The following is a 6,329-nucleotide window of genomic DNA, read 5'->3' on the forward strand; positions in this document are numbered from 1 at the left end:
AAGTAAATGCTGGGGTTTATTTAGTTTGGTTGTTGTTTTTGGCTATTGATGCATTTCAATACCCTTTGTGCTTTCCCTTTTTGTGATAAGTAAAGTTATGTAAAAAAAAAAATAAACCAAAGAAATTGAAGACATGAGATGAAAAAAATGGGTAAAACTATTCTATCATCACCCGCTTACAAAACACTTTTTTGCCTATTAAAATACTGTATATTAAGAAACTATTGAAGTTAAAACAAGTCTCTAAATATTCTATAAAAAATGAATGATTTCATCAAATATTAGGCACTTCTTCAAAAAGGAAAAAGGCATATGGCTAGAAACGAGCAGAAGATTACAAGTTTCCAATTATACTTAATATTTAACTAATTTTCTTGTAACAAAAAATAGCAAAACAGGGTTATATTATAAATATGCAGATATTTATTCTTCAATTAGTTTTCTTATACCTGCATACTGTATTTTTATCTCCAGAGCAGATAGGTGATTTTCATCAGCTTGGGAATCATGTCAACTCATCAGGCAGGTAGTTTGTTTTCTTCAAGGCTGTTACCGTCTGTAACAGGTTACAGGCTACTGTCTGTTTAATGTTTGCTTTATATTTTTATTTTATTAACTAAGATCCCCTCATAATATGTATGAATAAATCTTACCTAAATCAAGCAGATGAATCATCCTTTCAGGGATCACCAAATAGCTCCAAAACTTTCATTGTACTCTGCATCTGTTCTCATTTATTGATTCATGTTACCTATTTTTTTCTCTGAATTGCAGCCTTAGAATGTTGCTCAAAATGTTTGTTTCCTCAAAACTCAGCTCTGGGATTGGTAACACCAAGCAATCTGTGGATTCCTACTTTCAATACCCATTCACGATATCTTGACTGAGATCACATGTTACAAAAACTCAAGATTTGGTTTACTAAATATATCATAATTGTATGGGATTGCATAAACCATGAACTACTATGTATAACCTATAATAATTTGATGTTTCTATCAGGTGGTCCAGTAGATATTGATCCCCACAATTGCCAATTATGGCATTGGTCAACATAACACTTTTTAGTAAGAAAAAGTGTAGTCTAATCCTAACTCATCACATGCAGCATTCCTGACTCACAGTAAAGAAAATATCAGTCACTTCTGACATACTTTGGCTCATAATGTGGAACTAAAGACCAGTTTTTAAGTTCACTCATGCTCTGCTATAGAAGATAGAATCTCTATTCCAGATTTTGTAAACCAACATATTGCTGCCCACATCCCACAAAGTAGGAGATACGTGCAGTGTACCAAAACATATTCAGAATGTCTCTTTTTGGCCATGTGTGTTATGTGTGTATTCATCTCTGTAAGCAGTATATGTTCATGAGAAGGTCAACCATTTAATACAGATGTACCAAGGATACTAAGAAAAAAAAATCCTGGTATTTTTGTGACAGCAATCTATGGGTAAAAATCACAAACATAAACACACTAAATGTACCACAATGTCAGAACTTCTCTTCACAATTTATTTTCAATTACAAAGGATGTTGCATACATTGATGAGTTTGTATGTGAACAGAAATGCTTGGGCTCAAGGATGACAGGAAAAAAAAACAAACCAATATTTTAATTGTGTCTCTTTTAAAAAAAGGAAAAATACACAACATTAAACATTATAAAAGTTGCAAACAGATCATGCTTTGAACAGGATATTTTTTTCTAAACAGAGACAAGACCTTCAATACATATCTCTGAGCTCCAGCTGGAAATGGACCACAGAACATAACAGCATTACAAACATAATCCTGGTAGAGGAAGGTCACAATAGTTTTTAATGTACTATTTTTACCTTTCAAAAACTTTGCTGGGTTTGTATATACTATCAGGTTTGCTCCCCAATCTTAAACAGGTTTACAGAGGCATCCCATAATACAGTGAAACCTACTTCCAAGTAAGAATGCTTAAGACTGCAGCCTTAATTTTTAATCAGATTTTTAGTATATTTTAGGAAGGACAATTTAATTTGTAGAATATACTACAGTAACCAATGCTAAATATATTATTTTGCATCTGTGAGACTAGTATTGCAGCAGCAGAAATTTCCATTATTCTTAGAAGCTAGAAATAATTTAAAAAAAATTTTTTTGAAGTTAGAAATAACTTCAGTCTTTCCATATTGAAACTTTCATGGCTAGAACAAATGTTTGAATCCGAACTTAAGGCAGATCCAATGAAATCAACCGGTAATCAAAATAATGTACTTTTAACTCTTAAGCAATAGATATTTAACATCTTTTATAGCTATTAAATTTTAAAATCATGTTTAAAAGAAATATATGTTTAATATACGAAAAATGCCAACAATATCTGAATGTACTAGATTAGAAGCTTGATGCCAAGAGGCAATTCAGAGCTTTGGGATGAAGTATGACTTTTATACCACTGGAGTTAGTTCCTGATAAAATGGTTTTATATCTTTCTTACCGAGATTTAATTTAGGCTCAAACTTTCTATTTTAGAAAAAGTTAAGGCCACAGCCCTATATGCAACAGTATAGGAAATTCCATGTAAAATGGGATATTTTAAAGCATGTTTGTTTAGGATTAGGGAGTGACAAGTATATTCTTATGGAAGTTCCTAACATCTTAAGAGGCTAAAGCATTTCACTGCATGAACACTCTATCACCCAAAATAATGGAGTAAAATTAAACAGTATCCAATCAAGTTAGAATGCTTTGGAGGAAGTATATGCTAAAGTGCCATTTGTCAAAGCATTCAGTTTACTCTGGAAATAACCTAAGTATTATTGTGTAATGCCCTTACATGCCATGATTTATTAAAGAAATTGGATTAGTAATTGAATGAAATATAATTTGCTCAATCCCTCAGGTAAAAACAAACAAACAAAAAAAGCTGAAGACACTGCATTTTAGTGCAGTTTTCAGTCATACAAAATAGAGCTTTCCATCTGATAGCAGACTAAAATACATGATTTTACACCTAAAGCCTTACTTTAAAAAAAAAAAGAAACAATGAGTAGACAGGAGTGAAATTCAGACCTCAAAGCCTAAACATTTGTACAATATCTTGTGACTGCGCCTCAACAGAATTCAACAGGAAGACTGCTAAATGTCAAGGAACCGACTGGCTATACTATTTGTGCTGAAGGCAACTTGTAAGAAAACCCATGAAAAACAAGTAGGAGAATATTAATGCTTTAAAACTAGTCATATTTATAAGACTTACATAAGAGAAACCATACATCAGTTATTGACATTTGTGAATAAACAAGCAGATTTATTAACAAAGGCAAACATCAAAAAAGTGGTACAGACTTAAGTGAAACTCACACTGACAGTACGGTATTTGAGAAATGTCTGTTGCTTTTAAATTTAAGAGACCTTTAATCTGTTATAGAAGTTTTTGCTCTTTCTCCAGTACATTTCAACTTAAATTTAAAAATAAATTACCAACCAGACCACTGAAGTATGTATATCTTTGCCCAAGTCCTACAACAGTTTCACTGTTTGCACTGATGCCACAGTAGCATGAAAGAACCAGTTCTCAACTAGTCAAAAGACTAGTACTAATGAGCCCCAGAAAATTAAATACCAAGATTTACTCAATAAAAGAGGCAGAGAAGCTGTTGTTAAGAGATGTAGTGGAATTATTATAAAAACCCTATTTTCCAAGACCACTAAAAATTGGTCACCCTATGCCAGTACAAACTATTAATATAATTTTAAATCAGATCTATTTGAAGTTCCTTTATTATGCTTTAATTGTTGTTTGCTTCTAAAAGGGTTTAAGGAGTCCTGGGGAATGAAAAATAAACTTGGTTCTAATATACAAGTAAGGCACAATATAAAGCCACATCATAATCTGTCAATGGAGTAAGTGGATAAAGGACAAGAACCATACATGGTACAGAGCAAGTAGTTCATCATAGCCATTCAAAAATAGAAGTGTGGCACTCAGTTTCAGACTGACAATTTTTTAGCAAGAGCATGCTTTCAATGGAAATGAACTCTAAAATATCCAGTGTATGAAAGAGAATTTAGGACTTTTTAAAAAAATGGATAATTGCTTTTGAGGGACATTAGAATATCCACAACATCTACGCTTAGAAAATGACCAAAGACTTCAATAAGATCCACATTCCATGTATGAAGTTTGAAAACCTTTAGAACTCTTCTAAAGATAATCAGCCAAAAATGCATGCCACAATTTCCCCAAACAAACATGAATATTTGGGTTTTAAAAATCTGTGATAATTATACACTAAACGTATATTTAATGACACTAGAGGAAGCAGATTGTTACTGGCATTAAAAGTACAACCATTTCTAGACTGTTTTAAATGCCACAGAGTCTCCTGGTTAAAATGTAAAGCTGCACAGCTTGCCAATGTCATCTTTACAATAAGATTAAACCAGCAAAGGTCTTAACTTTACTCTACATTTTACTGCCAGGTTTTATTTAGATCAAGTATCGCTGCAGCATTCTGACCAGTCCAGAGTTAGCAGCAAATGGCAGGAATCATATAAAATGCAATATCTTTTTTTCTTTTTTTAAACAAAGTGCTTTTCTAAGATATACATACATATATAAATAGATACAAAATAAAGTGTCACCATTAAAAAGCTCAACTATTTAAAAGCTTTTTGACTATAACTTAATACATAGAAAACACTGAAATGCAAGGGCATGGAATCCACTGAAAGGGTTCAAAGTCTTTTTTCATTGCTAGAACAAAATCATACCAGTTTTCAGACATGCACGCACGCACGCACACACACACATACAAGCTGCAAAAGCAGTATTAGCTCAGAGAAGACTGAGCTACAAAGGGGATATCATATCTTACTGTCAGTATAATCTTGCTAAATAAATCCTGATTAGAAAATATCTGTATTTTATTGTAGAATATATCTTTTTCATGCTATTCTGATTCAGAATTAGAATCTTAGCATGAACGGTATTTAAATGCCATTTACCAATGAAACTCAACACTATTCCAGTATATCACGGTAGATGGATATAAAATACTCAGAAGACAAAAGCTCCACACAAGTGTTAAGTCAGGCACATAACTGAGCAGCCAGTGTTATTTCGGCTGCAGTTTATCTTAAAAATCCTTTTGCTCCATTAGGACATGTACATTTCTGGTGACATCTTACAAATACTTCAGATGTTTTTTTTTTTAAAAAAGTAAATGGCAATAAACAGTGATTTGAGAGACATAAAAAGAAAAAAAAGCTGTAGGATGGTACAACCTGTAGGTGGCATATAAATCAACTTAAAAAAAACAACTCTGTAGTGGTATATTGACGTTTTCTAATCTTTCAAACTAAAAAAAAATGAGTATTAGGTTCCATTTAGGAATAATCCATTGAGATGCAACAACTGCATTACAAAATGTATGTAAAGAATTGGGGGGGGGGAGGGGGAAATCCATGAGCTTTTTGCATTTTCTTGGAGCTACATCTAAATTATTTGGTATTTTAGTAAACAGTGTTACGTAGTCATCTATATCAAAAAAGGGGGAGGAAAGGCAATCATGAAACCATATAATGATTCTGTCTTAACATAAATAACTCTCTCCTTAAGAGATAAAGCTTTTCATTGGTACTTTAACACTGACTAAAAGCAAACTCTTGTGAGGCAAACTGCACACACATTTGTATTCCCCCAATCATAGAAACTATGAGTTAACAATAAGTCACATATAAGTTTGAAGAAGCTAGTTCAAATATCTGTACAAAAATATAAAATCTAGAAATTATTTTTTTTCCCGCCTGTGTTGATTCTTGGAAACATCACATGCACAATAATACAATTGGAAAAGTGGCAACTAAGGAATTAAATATTTGTAGGTATTTTTTTTTACATATATACATATTACAATAAAAATAATTTTATTTTGGTTGGTTGGAAGGAAGTATACTACAAGCTAAATTTTCTAATTCCCAAAGTTGAAATCTGTTTTATCAATAGCTTACTAAAATCCAAATATATTAAAATTTCTACGATAAGTGCAGAAAACAAAAAAGGATTTACAGTCTTCTAGATGGCCAATTTATCTACTATGAACAAACTAGAGGATCAGCAAAATAATAATGTATGAATGCTCCTTCTGTAGATAATTGGACCCAAAGAGAGAAAGAAATTCACAGTTCAGTAAGATCCCTAACCCTGACCTTTAAGTTATTTTTCTTTTTATACATTCAGTACAGTATCATGTAAGCTGTGCAAAACTTTACTTAAACTGGCAGTTTGCCATTTCAGTTGCATTTGTCTTTGGTACAAAAATAAACAATCGCATTAATGTGCAAGTAT

This window comes from Pituophis catenifer, unplaced genomic scaffold (genome assembly GCF_029215685.1).
Source record: "Pituophis catenifer annectens isolate HBS135680 unplaced genomic scaffold, rPitCat1.0.hap2 SCAF_2, whole genome shotgun sequence".
NCBI classification, from domain to species: domain Eukaryota; kingdom Metazoa; phylum Chordata; class Lepidosauria; order Squamata; family Colubridae; genus Pituophis; species Pituophis catenifer.